The sequence below is a fragment of the Ambystoma mexicanum genome, chromosome 8, assembly GCF_040938575.1.
Source record: "Ambystoma mexicanum isolate Mex_15411 chromosome 8, UKY_AmexF1_1, whole genome shotgun sequence".
Lineage (NCBI taxonomy): Eukaryota > Metazoa > Chordata > Amphibia > Caudata > Ambystomatidae > Ambystoma > Ambystoma mexicanum.
In genome coordinates, this window is record NC_090929.1 from 12351221 (window position 1) to 12370602 (window position 19382).

At 52.7% G+C, this 19382-nt stretch overlaps 1 protein-coding gene across 1 annotated transcript in view; it reads right to left on the bottom strand.

Moving 5' to 3' along the window:
- The window catches only part of TTC16 (tetratricopeptide repeat domain 16), a 547992-nt gene that overhangs the window by 206301 nt on the left and 322309 nt on the right, over nt 1-19382 (bottom strand). The gene's annotated exons all lie outside the window — the stretch shown is intronic.

The following is a 19382-nucleotide window of genomic DNA, read 5'->3' on the forward strand; positions in this document are numbered from 1 at the left end:
CAACCCTTCCAGGATATGGATGGTAGTACATCGCTTAAGAGGAGGCAGATGGGCCAGGTGGTCAAGGAGCTGGCCCGTACAGATTATGTTCGGATTGGTTTTCGAATGGGAGGGCGCTCAGAAACACATCACTTCTATCAAGGAAGGGTTTGACCTGCCACAATTGGACTAGGTGAAGATCTCTGAGAGGACCGCCCATTGCAACCCGAGAGCCGTGCAAGACCACAACCAAGGGAATGGACAGCAGGAGAACGGCGCAAACGGAGGGCTCAGCTGCGGGGTGCCCGGCTGGGGACAGGGAGGGGGACGGAGGGGGAGAGGAGGAGGTCAGGGAAAAGAAAATTGAAGGTCGGGAGGACCAAATCCTGGTAATTGCATGGGTGGTGGGAATCAACAGGATGAAGTAGGGCGATTAGAGCACATGAGGACGTTCCATCTTGTTTTCTGTGAGGGCGGAAGTGCCCGGTGGGAGGTTCTATGTGGGGGAAGGGGGTGGTGGGATGCTAGGAGGGGCAGGGAAGGGAGGAGAAGGGACATCCTGGAGTTGGGGGTTGGGATGGGGAGGGAATAGGGGCGATAGGATGGGAGCAGGAAGGTACCAGAGGTTGGGGACCGGTATCGGGACAGGAGGTCCAGTAGGAGTAGGAATAGGGGCAAGGTACCTTGCACGAGGGATGGGATTTGGGGAGGAGATCAACAGAATAAGGGGAGGTAGGAGGAGACGGTGGACTGGTGGATGGCAGGACGCGGGAGCTCTGGTAACGTGAACATTCAAGTGGGCGACACAATGTTAGGGGACTCAACTCACCCCTCAAAAGGAAAAAACTAGAGCTGTTTACGAGGAAATCAAATCCTGATATCCTGGAAATTAGGAGACCCATATCCTCAGGTCAGATCAGGCAAGACTGAGATTATCCATGCCTCAGGCCCAAACAAGACATGCAGTGTGGCCCTAGCCATTCGTAACCCAGTAGGCTTCAGGATAAGAGCCACTAACGTTGATAAAAGAGCCTGGTTTGTACTCGTGGTGGGAGATTTCATTGGGGTCCCATACATGGTAGCATCAATATATGCTCCTAACAAAGGGCACAAAGGGTTTCTGAGGGAACTCCTGGATACGCTGGAGGGGTTCACAATAGGCCACATGATACTAATGGGCGACTTCAACATAGTCTGGTCCCAGGACTTAGACAGGGATGCAAGGGGATCATCATACAAGGGGGCGGAGGGCAACCAGACCGTTGAGGGACAAGTTTGACGCTCTGGGCCTCAGAGCGCCTGCAGAAGGGTGCACAGAGATAGGGAAGGCTTCACCTTTTTCTCTTTGGTGCATGGCTCACAATCTCCAATTGACTATATTTGGGTCTCAGCCCCCCTGCTTGGTCAGGTTATAGCTATAGAGGTGGGTCCTGTCGTTATAGCACATCACAGTGGTCTCAATGATTCTCAACCTTACCAGGTGTGAGGTGGAGGTGTGGCGCTGGACGGTACTAGGGGAACTGCTGAGGGATCCAATCATAAGAAAGACACTAGAGAACAAGATCAGGAGCTTTTTTTACTTAAACAAGGTTGCAGATACAGCAGAGAGTACCTAATGGGTCGCGTTTAAAGCAACGCTCAGGGAGGAGTTCATTGCGGAAAAGGCGGGGAGGGGCAAGCACTTGAGGGCCATTGAAGCAAAACTGGAAACCGAGGTAGATGAAATTAAAAAGCGCATGGTGGGGGCACCATCTAGACAGGCCATGAGGGAATATCGACAGGCAGTGGGCCAGCTCAATGTCATTAGAACTAAGTACACAGAGAGATCCGATTTTATGCCAAAGCCAATAAGGCGGACAGGCTGCTGGCGCTGTTGTTGAGGGGTGCTTCAGCCAGCAGTACTATAAGGGCAATAACAGATGATCAAGGTCCTTGGCATTCTCTCACAGGGGAGATTCAGGAAGTCGTTGTTCAATATTATCCAGACCTATACCAATCTCAAAACCCACCAGGTGTACTGCAAGAGGCCTCCCACTCGCTCAGATCCGGGACCTCCCATGTGTGGTCTCTCAGATTTATGCTCTCCCACAAGTGGTCTCTCAGACCTATGATCTCCCACATGTGGTCTCTAAGATATATGGCCTCCCACTTGTGGTCTCTCAGATCTATGGCCTCCCACATGTGGTCTCTCAGATTGATGGCCTCTTACTTGTGCTCGCTCAGATCCACAACCTCGTGTGGTCTCTCAGACGTAAGGTCTCCCACATGTGGTCTCTTGTATCTCTGGTCTCCCACATGTAGTCTCTCAGATCTATGGTCTCCCAAATGTGGTCTCTTGGATCTATGGCCTCCCACAGGTGGTCTCTGAGCTCTATGGCCTAACACTTGGACTCGCTCAGATACAGAACTTCCCATGTGTGGTCTCTCAGATCTATGGCCTCCCACTTGTGCTCGCTCAGATCTCTGGCCTCCCACATCTGGTTCTCAGATCTATGGCCTCCCACGTGGTCTCTTGGATCTATGGCCTCCCACAGGTGATCTCTCAGATCTATGGCCTCCCACTTGTGCTCGCCCAGATCCAGTGTCATGCACCCTGCTTTACAACCCTCCAATGTCCCATCTGTACACTTACCCTCCTCCAAACGAATAGGGCGGCAGCAGAGTGGGAGCCGTTGGCACTACCCATGTAAGCAAACGGGCAACAGGGACCATCTGAATCGCCTGCACCCATTCCCACACTGGCAGCTCCCTTGGCGGCTAGGAACGAGTCATGTCGGGCGCCGGCTCGATGTTTTTCCGCGTCACGTGACTCAAAGGAACCAACCACCTGTTAAAACTACAGAGCACGTGACGCGGAAGCCCCGATTACGTGCTGGAGACACGCATCATGTGACACGAAAAACAAGATCACCTGACAACCCGGCACCAGGATAAATGCGTTGAGTACGCGCTGTCCAGTGTTTCACAGCAGTACTCTTCAGCACTGTTTGGCGTACCTCTGGTTTTTTGACTCACAGCCTACTTGGACCATGGATTTGCTTACCGGACTTTTGTCGCCTCATCCCTGCATTGTTCGTCTTGCTCCTGCTGGTATACCGACCCTTGGACTGCCTTACCTGGACTTCTACTGGTACTCCTTCGGATTTGTTGTCTCTTTGAACTCTTGACCTCGGAACCTGCCTGGACTGTTTTGGATTATCCTGCATCATTGCAACGCTTTAAGACTGCGCCCGCAGTTATCACATGTATTTCCAGTGTGTGCTCTATTTGCCGCAGCACCGGGACCTGTCTTCCATCCTGCTGCCGCCAACCACGCACTGATGGTGCTTTGAACGCCTCCCACCTTGCTTACCCCACAAACCCTAAATTGGTTGACGTTCCATCCTTCTCCCATTTAGGTAAGCCTACTAGTGGGTTATTACTTACACATCTATTTACTGCTTAATTGGTCTTGTAGTAATTACACATTTGCCTTACAGCGGTTGGGGGTCTCCGGCGTTCCTGGTTCCTGGTATTCTATCGTCCAATACCTGTGGCCTCAAGGAACGCACAGGGAGTTAATTAAGCATCTCTCTGTGTAGTACTTGGTGACAGAGGCTGTCATAATCTTCACGACCATCAAGTCATAACATCCAGGACCTCCCATGTGTGGTTTCTCAGATCTATGGTCTCCCACATGTAGTCTCGCAGATCTATGGCCTCTCACATGTGGTTCTCAGATATATCGCTCCCACATGTGGTCTCTCAGATCTATGGTCTCCCACATGTGGTCGCTCAGACCTATGGTCTCCCACATGTGGTCTCTCAAGACCTCTGGCCTCCCACATGTGGTCTATAAGATCTGTGGCCTCCCGCTTGTGGTCTCTCAGACCTCTGGCCTCCCTCATGTGGTCTATAAGATCTATGGGCTCCCTCATGTGGTCTATAAAATCTATGGGCTCCCACATGTGGTCTCTAAGATCTATAGCCTCCCACATGTGGTCTCTCAGATCTATAGTCTACCACATGTGGTCTCTCGGATCTCTGGCCTCCCACATGTGGTCTCTCAGATCTATGGCCTCATACATGTGGTCTCTCAGATCTATAGTCTCCCACATGTGGTCTCTCGGATCTCAGGCCTCCCACATGTGGTCTCCCGGATCTTCGGTTTCCCACTTGTGGTCTCTCAGACATTTGGCCTCCCACATGTGGTCTATAAGATCTGTGGCATCCCCCATTTGGTCTCTCAGACCTCTGGCCTCCCATATGTGGTCTCTAAGGTCTATGGCTTCCCACGTCTGGTCTCTCAGACCTCTGGCCTCCCACATGTGGTCTCCCAGATCTCCGACCTCCCGCTTGTGGTCTATCAGACCTCTGGCCTCCCACATGTGGTCCCTCAGATCTATGGTCTCCCACGTGTGGTCTCTAAGATCTATGGCCTCCCACTTGTGGTCTCTCAGACCTCTGGCCTTCCACACGTGGTCTCCTGGATCTCTGGCCTCCCGCTTGTGGTCTCTCAGACCTCTGGCCTCTCGCATGTGGTCTATAAAATCTATGGGCTCCTAGGTGTAGACTGTCATGATGCCCGCTCCCTGGGAGCCGGTTCAAGCCCGGCGTCCCCGAAAGCGGACATCCAGTCCCCAAGGAAGGACCCAGCAACCCGATATAGGGGCCCTTTGGACAGTGTCCTGGCGCCTATGGCGCCAGGCTCATAAAAGACATCAGTCCTGGAGCCATAGGCGCCAGGCTCATTATGGGAATGCTTGGGTGCACTTACCTGATGCAGACCATGCTGCAGGATCCCGGCCTCCTTGAGGCCTGAAAGGAACTACTTTACCTGTGGGACTAATTTACCATCCGGGCGTGGTCGGGGAAGGATACATACCTGATTGGAGGAAGGATACATACCTGGAACTTCTTCCAAGGCTATTTAAACCCCACCCGAACAGCCACACGTGCTTCGCGTTGTTCTGCATCTAGCAGCTGGACGCTCACCGTGTCTGCTCCTGCATCCTGACTTCTGCCACGCCTGCCAGCATCCTGGATCACCTGCAAAGGAAGAAAAGAAGAGAACAGAAGAAGGAAAAGTCCTTACCTGCTAAATCAGCATCACGGAGACATCTCGCCGACAATCCTGAAAAGGAAGACTTTCATTTAAAAGCTCATCGCGTTGATCACTGCAGCGCCGCTTTCCACTCACCTTCACAGGGCGCCTCCATGTTCAGCAGCGATCATCCGGATTCGCAGTAAGGCCCGGCGCCTAGGGAGAAAAAGACCAGAACAAAAGGTGAGAGAGAGAAGGGAATAAGGAAAGCTAAATCTCCATGTTAAGACTTACCTGTTGATTCATTCCCTCTTCATTTCGGGTCCGCGCCGCATCCTGGCATTTCCGGACCCCGGCCCCTAAGGGGAAAAAGAGACATCAGCGTTAATGAGCGAATGAAAAGACATTACCAAAAAACGCTCATTAAAGACTTACCTGATTTCTACAAGGATTTCACCGCTCATCTCTGGTCGGTGCCTGTTCCCCGGCATTCCGTACCCCGGCCCCTATGGGGAAAAAGACACTAGCATTAGTACATTAATGCATGGACACAAGGGGAACCTCTTACCAAAAAAAACTTACCTGGAAGCCAAGCAAGTTTGGTTCTCACCAATCCGAAAATCCAGTGAAGTAACTGGATACCAACGCACCCCTGCATCAGAAGCAGGATGGAGAGCTCGTCCTTCCAGACCCTAAGGTGAGACGCTACGAGAAATCACAGAAGGGTTTCAAGGAGGGTGAGAGGGGAAAGTGGGAGGCCGATTGCATTACCCCGCAGACAGTTAATCCCCTATTTTTGCCTACAGAAGGATACTTCTGCGAGCCAGACAATACCAGATTTGGGGGCCCGGTCCAGTCCGTCTTCCGAACCCTGCGCATCACCTTAGAAGAGGTCACAGCAGCGCAAACCAGGCCAGCGCCTCCGTGGGAGTCAGGTGAGCGTAACAGAACGCGAAGCCTTCCTACAAATTCCCACCCAGGCGCTATGGAAAGTTCTGAGACTGATCATTTGGCCCAATTACTGGGGGAATTACGGGCCGAAGTACATGCCGCTCATCAAGAGACTAATGCCCTCAGGAGGGAATTAATAATATCAAAGGAAAGAACTGATGACCTGGCCAGACAGCTTTTGCAAGGTCAAGCTGGGCAAACTCCTCTACCCGGTTCCGGAGGGAACCCCGCTCCTGTGGTTTCCAGTAAACCTGTGCAGATTAATCTACCTGGAAACATGCCGCTGGCTCCACCCGAACGCTTTGCTGGGGACCCCAAACAATTTGCCGTATTCATGAATCAGTGTCTTTTGCACTTCCTATGCAGACCTGGGGCCTTCCCTAATGATCAGACCAAGGTAGCCTTTGTAAAGTCATATCTCAGCGGCTGCGCTGCCGATTGGTCAGTTCCACTGGTTACTCAAGATGACCCGATTCTCCGTGATTTTCAAAGGTTTCAAGCAAGCATGGAAAGGTTATTTGCTCAACACTCTCAGGGGCAGGCTCTGGATGACGAACTTCTATCCCTGCGACAGGGCAATCAGGACCTCCTATCCTATATTTCAACCTTTAATAGACTAATTGTGGAAACGGGATGGCCAGAGGATAAAAGAGTCACGTTGTTTTATCAAGGTCTTCGCGGAGAACTTAAAGATGTCTTGGCCCAAGTTGTAAATCCGCCCCAAGAATGCACAGAGTATATAGACTTAGTGGTACAATTGGATCACAGACTTCAAAACAGAAAAGCAAATCGGTCCAGGTTTGAGACCCGGGTGTTGGTCAAGACCCATGCTAATCCCAAGGGAGTTGATGTCTCTGAGCCTATGCAAATTGGAGGGGTTAAAGGACCCTTAACTCAAAAGGAACGTGAAAGGAGGCGGCAGTTAAAATTATGTCTTTATTGTGGGAATTCTGGACACTTTCTACGAGATTGCCCGGCAAAACCGCCCCGAAAGGCGGTAGGAGCCACTGATAAAAACCATGAAGACTCTGTTTCGGGAAACGACTCCGCCCGACAAGTGTAGGGGTCCGCTTGCCGAGCTTGAAAACTAACTCTCAGACCTTGCATTTCATTGTGCCAATGGTTCTCGTAGATCCAGAACAGCCTAAGCGGTTGCATGCAATAAAGGCATACATCGATAGTGGGGCTATTGGAAACTATGTGGATCGTGAATTGGTCTCTAGGATTAACCTCCCTCTCCGTCCTAAAACCAGCAAAGATGTCATCACCACAGTCGATGGAACTGAAATTGCCTCTGGACCGGTAACACATTGCACTACTGAGGTGACTCTTATTGGTCCCGACGGCCATCGGGAGGGTGTTGTGTTTGATGTAATCAAGGCTCCACAGTTTCAGGTTATTCTTGGAATCCCTTGGTTAGAGACACATAATCCTTGAATTGATTGGCGAGCTAAGAGAATAACCTTCCCGGATTGTACACAAACCTGCTACCCAGAAAACCTGAAGATTAATCTAGCATCTGTAACCTCTGCCTCCATGCAACTACCTCCGGAATACCAAGACTTTCAGGACGTCTTCCAAAAGGAACAGGCCAACACGTTACCTCCTCACAGATCGTACGATTGCCAAATCGATCTGGTGCCCGGTGCACAACCCCCTTGTAGCAGGATTTATGCCCTTACCGAACCTGAGAATCTGCATTTGAGACAATATTTGGATCAATACCTAGCTAATGGTTTTATTCGCCCATCAAAGTCCCCGGCATCCTCGGCTTTGTTCTTCGTGCCCAAAAAAGAAGGCGACCTTAGAACTTGTATCGATTACCGCGCATTGAACCAGATAACGGTTAAAAACCGTTATCCTCTGCCTCTGATCCCTGAACTCCTTGACCAGGTTAAGGACGCTTGCATATACACCAAGTTAGATCTCCGGGGGGCTTATCATCTGGTACGAGTTAAACAAGGCGACGAATGGAAAACTGCCTTCTGTACTAAATACGGATTATTCGAGTACCAGGTGATGCCTTTCGGATTGTGTAACGCGCCGGCTGCCTTCCAATACTTCATGAATGATGTCCTTCGGGAACTCATCGATGTTTGTGTTGTCGTATATATCGATGACATTCTGGTGTACTCCTCTTCCGAATCTGATCACAGAAAACACGTCAGGGCAGTACTTGAAAAACTGCGCCAACACAAACTATTTGCTAAATTGGAGAAATGTGTTTTCCATACCACAGAAGTCGAGTTTCTAGGTTTCATCCTGACACCCAAAGGAGTCCGAATTGACTCAAGAAAAGTGGATGCCATCCTCAAATGGCCATCACCTAGCTCTGTAAAAGGGGTTCAAAGCATGCTCGGCTTTGCCAATTTCTATCGCAGGTTTATCCTGGAATTTTCACGCGTGGTACAACCCATTACTGCACTCTTGAGGAAAAATAAACGTTTTGAATGGTCTGAAGAAGCCGAGCAGGCCTTTCAGGATTTAAAAGCTAAGTTTACCTCCACACCTATATTGAAACACCCGCGTCCAGATCTCCCTTATGTCGTCGAGACTGACGCATCCAGCCTAGCCATGGGAACTGTCCTGTCCCAAAGAGATCCCGAAACCAACCAACTGCATCCCGTAGCATTTTGGTCCAGAAAATTCTCGGCACCCGAGATTAATTATGCAATCACGGACAAAGAACTGTTAGCCATTAAGTCCGCTTTTAAAGCCTGGCGGCATTATCTGCTTGGCGCTCGACATACCATCACAGTGATCACAGATCACCGGAATTTACAGTATTTGAAAACCGCCAAGGCTCAGTCATCACGGCAGCTCCGATGGGCTTTGTTTTTCGCTGAATTTGATTTCGTGATTACCTATCGACCTGGCTGCAAGAATGGCAAAGCAGACGCCTTATCCCGAATTGGAATGGGAGAATCTGATACAAACTCAGAACCAGTACCAATAATTCCCGAACAGAGGATTCTAGGCATGACTTTGTTACAGACGCTTGAAGACATTCAAGCCAGAGTGAAACAATTCCTGGACCCTACAACCTTACAGGAATGGATACAAAAGGGATCAGACTTTACCATAGATAATGGTTTACCTTATTTCCAAGGACGCTTATTCCTGCCACATAAAGAATTACACGAACTAGTTATTTCCGGTTATCATGATACATTAATAGAGGGACACCCCGGTATTGCCAAGACAGAGGAAAAGGTGAAACGACAATTTTGTGGCCCTCTTGGCGAAAAGATGTTAAATCTTTTGTGATGTCCTGTGGTGTTTGCGCCCAAAATAAAAGTCAAAAGAAAAGACCAGCCGGTCTCCTTCAACCTCTAGACATACCACCAGCACCCTGGCACACCCTATCAATGGATTTTATTACGGACCTGCCTCCTTGTTCGGGGTACAATACTATTCTGGTAATTGTGGATTTGTTTTCCAAAACGGCCCACTTTATTCCTTTGAAAGGTTTACCTTCAGCTTCTGTCCTAGCCAAAGAATTCCTCGAAAATATTGTTCGGCTACATGGATTCCCATCTATACTAATCTCTGACCGGGGAAGCCAATTAATTTCCCACTTCTGGCGCAAATGTTGTCAAATAGCGCAGATCGACGTAAGATTATCGACCAGTCACCACCCTCAGACCGATGGTCAGACCGAGAGGACAAATCAGACCCTTGAACAGTACTTATGGTGTATGTTACAGCAATCTGAAAGCAACTGGAAAGACATTCTTTGGATAGCCGAATACGCATATAATAATTCGGTACACTCTGGAACTGGCCACAGTCCTTTTTATACTTTGTTTGGGCATCACCCTCGAACCTCAAACCTTGACTCACCTCAGAACCTCGGAATGCCTGCAGTAGAACATCTGCATTCTACAATTACCCAAGCCTTCAAAGAGGCAACTACGCATTTACAACAAGCCAAGAGAAAATACAAGGAGAATGCTGATCTACATCGGAGTGAAGCACCTCCGTATCAGATTGGGGATCAAGTGTGGTTAGCTACCAGACATTTACCACTCAAAGGGCCTCGAACTTTTAACCCAAAATATCTGGGACCTTATTCTATTACGGCAATAATTAACCCAGTGGCTGTTAAACTTGATTTACCAGCTAGTATGCGAATTCACCCTGTTTTTCATGTGTCACTTCTGAAACCAGTGGTACCCGGAACCCGACTACTCAAACCTCCAGAACCTATTCTAATAGATGGGAGCCCGAATTCGAAGTGAAGAACATTTTAGACTCAAAAATGTTTAGGTCAAAACTGTTCTACCTAATTGATTGGAAGGGGTACGGACCTCAGGAGAGGTCGTGGGAACCCAGCGACCATGTGCATGCACCTCGATTAGTCAGGAAATTCCACCGACTCTTCCCAGACAAACCAAAACCCCCGGAGGAAACAACCTTGGGGGGGAGTGCTGTCATGATGCCCGCTCCCGGGGAGCCGGTTCAAGCCCGGCGTCCCCGAAAGCGGACATCCAGTCCCCAAGGAAGGACCCAGCAGCCCCATGTAGGGGCCCTTTGGACAGTGTCCTGGCGCCTATGGCGCCAGGCTCATAAAAGACATCAGCCCTGGCGCCATAGGCGCCAGGCTCATTATGGGAATGCTTGGGTGCACTTACCTGATGCAGACCATGCTGCAGGATCCCGGCCTCCTTGAGGCCTGAAAGGAACTACTTTACCTGTGGGACTAATTTACCATCCGGGCATGGTTGGGGAAGGATACATACCTGATTGGAGGAAGGATACATACCTGGAACTTCTTCCAAGGCTATTTAAACCCCACCCGAACAGCCACACGTGCTTCGCGTTATTCTGCATCTAGCAGCTGGACGCTCACCGTGTCTGCTCCTGCATCCTGACTTCTGCCACGCCTGCCAGCATCCTGGATCACCTGCAAAGGAAGAGAAGAAGAGAACAGAAGAAGGAAAAGTCCTTACCTGCTAAATCCGCATCCCGGAGACATCTCGCCGACAATCCTGAAAAGGAAGACTTTAATTTAAAAGCTCATCGCGTCGATCGCTGCAGCGCCGCATTCCACTCACCTTTACAGGGCGCCTCCATGTTCAGCAGCGATCATCCGGATTCGCAGTCACGCCCCAGCGCCTAGGGAGAAAAACACCAGAACAAAAGGTGAGAGAGAGAAGGGAATAAGGAAAGCTAAATCTCCATGTTAAGACTTACCTGTTGATTCATTCCCTCTTCATTTCGGGTCCGCGCCGCATCCTGGCATTTCCGGACCCCGGCCCCTAAGGGGAAAAAGAGACATCAGCGTTAATGAGCGAATGAAAAGACATTACCAAAAACGCTCATTAAAGACTTACCTGATTTCTACAAGGATTTCACCGCTCATCTCAGGTCGGTGCCTATTCCCCGGCATTCCGTAACCCGGCCCCTATGGGGAAAAAGACACTAGCATTAGTACATTAATGCATGGACACAAGGGGAACCTCTTATCAAAAAAAACTTATCTGGAAGCCAAGCAAGTTTGGTTCTCACCAATCCGAAAATCCAGTGAAGTAACTGGATACCAACGCACCCCTGCATCAGAAGCAGGATGGAGAGCTCGTCCTTCCAGACCCTAAGGTGAGACGCTACGAGAAATCACAGAAGGGTTTCAAGGAGGGTGAGAGGGGAAAGTGGGAGGACGATTGCATTACCCCGCAGACAGTTAATCCCCTATTTTCGCCTACAGAAGGATACTTCTCCGAGCCAGACAATACCAGATTTGGGGGCCCGGTCTAGTCCGTCTTCCGAACCCTGCGCATCACCTTAGAAGAGGTCACAGCAGCGCGAACCAGGCCAGCGCCTCCGTGGGAGTCAGGTGAGCGTAACATAGACCTTCCCAAGTGAGACGCATAGACTTGTCAACTCCAAACACCCTGATATTATATGCCTACGAGCACTTAGCTTGCTCTCATAGGCTAGCCTTATCCTGCATGTAACCTAAGTGTGTAGATTGTCACACTTCCACACTTACCCTGTGTGTATAGGTTGGCCACATTCTGCGCCTGGTCTGGTGGTGTGGCTGGGCCTTGTTCTCCCTGCTGCACTCTGAGACAGGTGCTGTTTAACTTCTGTATCATGATGGGCAGATTGAGACAGACTTTGTGGGGTGAGAAAGGCATCGCACTTCGATAGACTGCTGGGGACAGGAAATGTATCACACCCAGATGGACTTTTTAAGGGTGAGGAGTGTGTCACACCGGGATGGATTGCGGGGGATGGAAGATGCATCATACATGGATGGGCTGTTGCAGACGAGAAGGGTATCACAACAGGATGGAGTGTCGAGGATGGGAAGTGTGTCTCGATTGGACGAACGGCTAGAGGCGGGAGATGTATTGCACTTCGATGGACTGCCGGGGGTGAGAAATGCGGGGCACTAAGAGGGATTGGTAGGAGGCAGAAACTGTGCTGCACTAGGATTGAATGCTGGAGACAGGGAATGTGTATTACCTATATGATATGCCCAGGGAGGTAAATGCATCGCACTGGAAACGGGGGGGGAAATGTATCAACTCTCTGTGTGTAAAGTGGTTCGCTAAACAGAGAGCTGGAGGTTGTGCGCTTTCCTCAGCTGGATCCCTACTATGGAACAGCCTCCCCTTCCCTCTGCCTCTTGAGCAGGACCTTCTCAAGTTCCGAAAGCACCTCAAGAGTTTCCTCTTCTCCTCCTCCTTCCCTTCTTCCTTCCTCTGCTAATCTCTCAATTGCTGTGATTGGTGTCCGGGCCCTTATGCATCCTCTGGGCCCTTGACCACCCACACCCTATGCCCCCAGCTTCTGTCTTCCTTCAGCACTTGCCTCGGCACACTTTGCACCCTGGAGACTCGCACTTTCCACCCAATGAGACTCCAGGCCGTGTATCACTTACCATACTTACCATACCATACCATACACTTACCATACCATCTGTACTGTAAATTTGTTGAATATATGTAACTGTTTGCTTATGTAACCATGTCTAAGTTGCGCCCTGATGCCTGATGCCCTGATGCCGCTGGGCCTGATGGTGCGCGTTACAAGGAACAAGTTACTTACCTGTAACTGTTGTTCTCCAGCATGGGTCTGGCATGGATTCACATGCTCATGAATATTCCCCGTCGTCAGGCTGGGAATCCTCGGTAAAGAAAAAACCAGTATCAGTTTCGTTTCTGATCTGTCTTTCGTAGTAATAACCAATCACTGGTCTCTGCGTCATACTGACCACAGCCAATGACTGCCCTCTACCTAAGCACCGCCTCTGGCAGCCATCTTCAGATTTGGAAGCACGTGAAGTGGCAGTATGACCAAGTGAAGAGCCGCAGAGGGGTAGGCGGGAGGGTTCGCATGTGAATCCATGCCAGACCCATGCTGGAGAACAACAGTTACAGGTAAGTAACTTGTTCCTTCTCCAGCATGGGGTCTGGCATGGATTCACATGCTCATGAATAAAGAATACATAGCAGTACACACATGCACAACCACGGGAGGTGGCAAAGGCTCAACATTAAGCATCACATCAACTCAACATTAAGCATCTTACCTCCTCACCAGGCTCACCTCAGGCGAACAGGTTGCGCAGCACTGCTTGGCCGACCCTGGACTCCTCCCTGGAATCCCGGTCGACGCAGTAGAATTTCGTGAAGGTGTGCGTCGACCTCCACGTAGCAGCCCTGCATATGTCCAGCAGGGGCACACCAGATAGGAACGCCGTGGTAGCTGCGATCGCTCTGGTGGAATGGGCTCTCGGACGGCCAGGCAGCGGTCGGTTTGCCAACCGGTGACAGTACATGATACAGCCGGAGAGCCATCTGGAGATGGAAGCCTTCGAGAGAGCCTTCCCCTGATTGACAGGTCCAAAGTTCACAAAGAGTTGTGACGTCTTCCGAAAACCTTTCGTGCGGTCCACGTAGAACTTCAGCGCTCTAGCTACATCCAGCGAGTGCAAAGTCCTCTCAGCCGGCGACGAAGGCGACGGGAAGAACACAGGTAACACCAAGGGTTCGTTGAGATGAAAGTCCGACGGTACCTTGGGCATGAAGGAGGGGTGCGTCCTGAGCACTACCCTCGTGTCGTGGAAAGTCAAGTACGGGGCCTTGCAGGAAAGGGCCTGGATCTCTCCCACTCGTCGTGCGGAGGTGATGGCCACGAGAAAAGCTGTTTTCCACGATAGAAACTTCAACGGGGCCGAGTGCAGAGGCTCGAACGGAGGTCCCATGAGTTTGGTCAGCACCACGTTGAGCTCCCACGCCGGGGCCGGAGCCTTCACCGGCGGGAACGATCTGAACAGTCCCTTCATGAACTCTTTCACCAGACGATGAGACCACAAGGACGTCCGGCCCGTGGTTCTGGTGTATCGGGAGATCGCAGCAAGATGAATCTTGATGGACGCGTGTGCCAGACCAGCTTTGGCCAGCGTCAGCAGGTACGGCAGCACTTGGGGAGCCGTAATCCGTAGAGGGTTAATCTTCTGTGCGTGGCACCAGACAGAGAACCTCTTCCATTTGTGTCCGTAGCATTTAAGAGTCGAGGACGCCCTGGCCTTTGCAAGAACCTCTCTGCAATCGGCCGGTATGTCGTATCCTCCAAACTCTAGCGCTGCAGGAGCCAGGCCTGCAAGTTCAGCGACTTCGGGTCGTGGTGGAGGATGGCGCCTCCTTCCCTGGAGAGTAGATCCGCGTCCGCCGGCAGCTTGATTGGCGGGGACGCCGACAAGTCCAGAAGGTCCGGGAACCATATCTGCCTCGGCCACGCAGGTGCGACGAGGATCATCCTGCACCGTGACCTCTTGAGCTGGTTGACGAGCCGGATTAGCAGAGGCAAGGGAGGGAACGCGTAGAGGAACAGGCCCTCCCAGGGGAACGAGAAAGCATCGCCCATGCTCCTCGTCTGGGGAAACCTGCTGGCGAACCTCCGGCACTTGGTGTTCGTCGCCGTCGCGAACAGGTCGATCTGGGGTGTGCCCCACCGTCGGAAGAGGCGATCCACCAGATCCTGCCGTAGTTCCCACTCGTGGCACGAGCGCAGCTCCCTGCTGAGTGAGTCGGCGATGGTGTTTTTTATCCCTGCCAGATGAAACGGCACCAGAAGAATCCCTTGGGCGACGGCCCAATGCCACAGGTCCTGCGCCTCCTTGGACAGCGCTGGGGACCTGGTTCCGCCCTGTTTCCTGATGTAAAACATGGTGGTGGTGTTGTCGGTGAAGATCCTCACCACCTTGCCCTTGAGGGACGGAAGGAAGGACCTGAGGGCCCAAAACACTGCACGGAGCTCCAGGACGTTGATATGCAGGGACTTCTCCGTCGGGAGCCAGAGTCCCCTTGCGTGCAGACTTTCGGTGTGCGCTCCCCACCCTTCTAGGGAGGCATCCGTGGTCACAGTCACCTGGTGGGCTGGGGACTGGAAGTCCATGCCCGCCGTCAGATGCGCGCGGGTGCCCCACCACCGTATCGCTCGTCGGAAACTCTCGTCGAGCTTGATCCTTTCCTCGAAGCTGCCCGTCGTCTGGATCCAGCGCGCATCCAGGAACTCTTGCAACGGGCGCATCCGGAGCCTGCACATGGGAATGAGGTAGATGCAGGTGAAAACCCTGGGTGCCGACCGCAGTCCGAAGGGAAGGGCTTTGAACTGGTAATGACGCCCTTGGACCACGAATCTGAGGAATTTTCGGTGCCCCTTTAGGATGGGAATGTGGAAGTAGGCATCCTCCAAATCCAACGACGATAGGAAGTCTCCTCCCTCCAGCTGACCCAGGACGTGCTGGAGGGTGACCATCCGGAACTTCTGCGCCTTGATGAACTTGTTCAGGCGTCGCAGGTCCAGGATGGGGCGCCATCCTCCCGTCTTCTTCTTCACGCGGAAGTAACGCGAGTAGACTCCGGAGCCCCGAAGCCTCTTTGGGACGAGTTCGATGGCGCCCTTTCTGAGCATCGCCTTTACCTCCAGGAGAAGTTGAGGGACGTGAAGTTCTTTCCTGGCCACGGGGGGGACGCGCGGGCACCTTCTTTGAAACTCGAGCGCGTGGCCCCGGGCCAGGGCGTCCAGCACCCAACGGTCGGTGGAGATGGACTCCCACACGCTGACGAAGCCCGCCAGCCGGCCTCCCACCGGGGTGCTTCGGTGGGGGCCCGACCCCACGGCCGGTTCAATCCTGCTTGGACGCGGCCTTGCCGCCTTGGCCTCCTTGGCGACGACGGCGGGGTCCGCCAGACTTGCCTCGTCCTCTGTAGGCCTCTTGCGACGACGAGCGGGCCGCTTGACGGTAGGAAGCGAAACCGCCGCCGGAACCTTTGGAGGCGCCCTTGCATCCGCCGCTCCGAAAGGGCGTCCGCCGTTGCTGCAGTACTCCAAGGGCCCGGGCCGTCTCAGTATCCGCCTTGATGGCCTGAAGGGAATCGTCCACTGTCTTCCCAAACAGGTTGTTCCCGTCGAAGGGCATGTCCAGGACCCTGGTCTGGACGTCCTGCCGAAAGTCCGTAGCCTTGAGCCATCCGCGACGTCGAAGGCAAACGCCGTTGCCCATCTGGCGGAACCCAGTGTCGGCGATGTCCGTCGCCACGGTGATGGCGTGGTCCGAGGCCACCTCACCTTCCTGCAGGATCTCAAGGGCCTCCGCCCTCTTGTCGTCCGGCAGAAAATCCAGCAGGGGAGCTATCTTGTACCAGAGTTCCCTGTCGTAGCGGGCCACGATAGCCAAGGCGTTGGCCGCTTTAATCGTCGTCGCCGCCGACGAGATGACTCTGCGTCCCATGGCATCCAATTTCTTTCCCTCGCCGTCCGGCGGGGAAGTCGACGTGGAGGCCGCACCCCCCCCCCCCGCTTTCTTCCTGGCTGCCGCGGAGACGACGGAGTCCGGGGTAGGCTGCGCCCGGAGGCATAGGGGGGCCGAGTCCGGGACCCGGTACTTTTTCTCGTACCGGTCTCTTTTCGCTGGCGTCGTGGAAGGGTTCTTGAGGAGGGAAAGGCCCTCATCCCAAATGTCGTCCAACAGAGGCACTGCGAGGACCGTCTTCCTCTTGGTCTCGCGCCGTTGGTAAAGGAAGCCTTCCTTTTTCTTCTCCTCAGGGCAGAGTTGGAAAAGCTCGGATGCCCTGGCGATCATTGAGTGGAACGATCCAATCTCGTCGGGCGGAGAAGCCCTGGTGGGAGGCGACGACGGAAAATCCTCGTCGTATGCCTCGTCGTCCGTACCCGTCGCTGCCGTGTCAGTCCCCGTATCATCCCCTCGGGTGGACGGGGAGGAGGGCTGGACGGGGTGCGACGGTTGAAAAGGAGGCGGTGGATGGATCCTTCTTTTCTTGGTAGGGGGAACACCAGAAGGTCCCGGTTCTGGATCCCCCGACGGGAGAGGTTCCTCCGTCGGTAACGGTAGTCTCGTCCTTATCTCGGAGCATAAGGACTGTATAGCCAACAAAATGGCCGCTGAGTTGTCTTGCGGCGCTGGCAGAGGGGAATCCGACGGGCGAGCAGGGGCCCCGTCGGTATCCTCGACGATGTCGTCGTCGTCACCTGCGTCGGGGCCCATTCCGACGGGCTGGTCTTGTTCCACGCCTAGGCCGTGGCTTAAGACCTCGATCAGTTCCTCTTCTGAGGTTGAGGCCGAATCTACGACGACGCCCTGCCCCCCCTTCTTCCCCACGGAGGGTTTCACGGGGGTCCTATCGATGGGCACGAAAGAAGACTCCCTCCGAGGAGGCAGGGAGATTCTGGGCCCCGAGGCCGCCACCACTGGTGCAGCCTCCACAGGCTGGGCCAGGGCCGCCGCGACCGTTTCGATAGAGGGCTTGGTCGAATGGATCAAGGCCTTCACCACCTTAGGTGCGCTCACCGCCTTATCCTTGAGGGAGGGGGCACTGCCACGCTCCTCCTCTGCCTTAGAGCTCGACCGGGGTCTCTCCAGGAGCTTCGCCGGGTGCTCGGCCTTCCTCTTACCCGACCCAGAGCGTTGGCTCGTGGTTGATGGTGCCGGGGAGGGTGCGCCCTGCCTGGCGCCCGTAGAGCCCGACCGTTCGGCGCTCCCGGTGCCAGCGGACTCGCGGTGCTTGGCCTTATGTTGGGCCCCCGTCGCCGGGGCGCCCTCAAAGGTCTTAGAAGACCGCTCAGATTTCTTCTTCTTCTCGCCAGACGGGCTCTTACCCTCCAGCCAGCTGGCGAGACGTTGATGGCGGTCCTTCATGGTCCGTTCCGACATGTTGCCGCAAAACGCACAGTCCTTCTCCACGTGCGTCTTGTCCCCATGAAGGCAGTAAAGGCAGAAAGAGTGTTCGTCCTCCTTGAAGACGTTCTGCAGCTGGCATCCAGGGCAGGCCCTGAACAGCTTTCCGGGCGTCGAGCTTCCCTTCTCCTGGGCCATCTCCGAGACCGGGCCTGAGAAGCTTCTGGAGTCCTCCGAAGTGTAGCTCGACGAAATCTTCACCCTTGAGGGGCACAGATGAATCCGACACGGGTCCCCGTTGATCGGATGTAGGATCGGTGGAGCTTGAGGCTCTTTTGACCGAAAGAATCGAGTTTTTGTGAAAAAGCGCGAAAAAATAGCACTAACGCTCGAGAGCAATAGCACGAGGATCCCAACACATGAACGTGCGGTAAAAATCTGAAGATGGCTGCCAGAGGCGGTGCTTAGGTAGAGGGCAGTCATTGGCTGTGGTCAGTATGACGCAGAGACCAGTGATTGGTTATTACTACGAAAGACAGATCAGAAACGAAACTGATACTGGTTTTTTCTTTACCGAGGATTCCCAGCCTGACGACGGGGAATATTCATGAGCATGTGAATCCATGCCAGACCCCATGCTGGAGAAATAAAACAAATACAAATACAAAATACAAATACCGAGCACAGACACCCCACCATCTACCCCACTGCCCTCTTCTTTGCTGCACTTGCACGTTCTGAATACTCACAAGACATAGTAGGTTTGTACTTTACTTTCCCCCACTGTATTTATATGTTGTGTATTCTCTGCCTTTTTAATGTACTTCAAACCCATGTTCTCTCCCTGTTGCCCTGTGGGCGCTTTGAAACAGAGTGTATTGGCTGTATAAGCGCCTAACAAGCGAACAATAAATAAAATAAATAAATACAATTTAGAAGTAATTTTGGATGTAGGGAAAGTATTGGCACTAACTAACCGTACTAAGGACTCAGCTTTCTGCATACGCACTCTCAAACTCTGAACTAAACACAACCATACCTCTAACACGCCACAAACCACACGCACTTCACAACACCCGACATGAAAACAAACCATACACAATCACACCTCAAAATCAAATGATGGATACCAACCGAAAACACACCAACGCTCAGTGACCGGTTTCTCCGAACTGAAGCTGCCAACAGCACATCAAAGCTCTCTTGCTCTTCTCCCTCTCAACCCCACTAACAGACCCCACAACCCTCCTTCCACTGAAGATCCGCCAGAGCGCCACG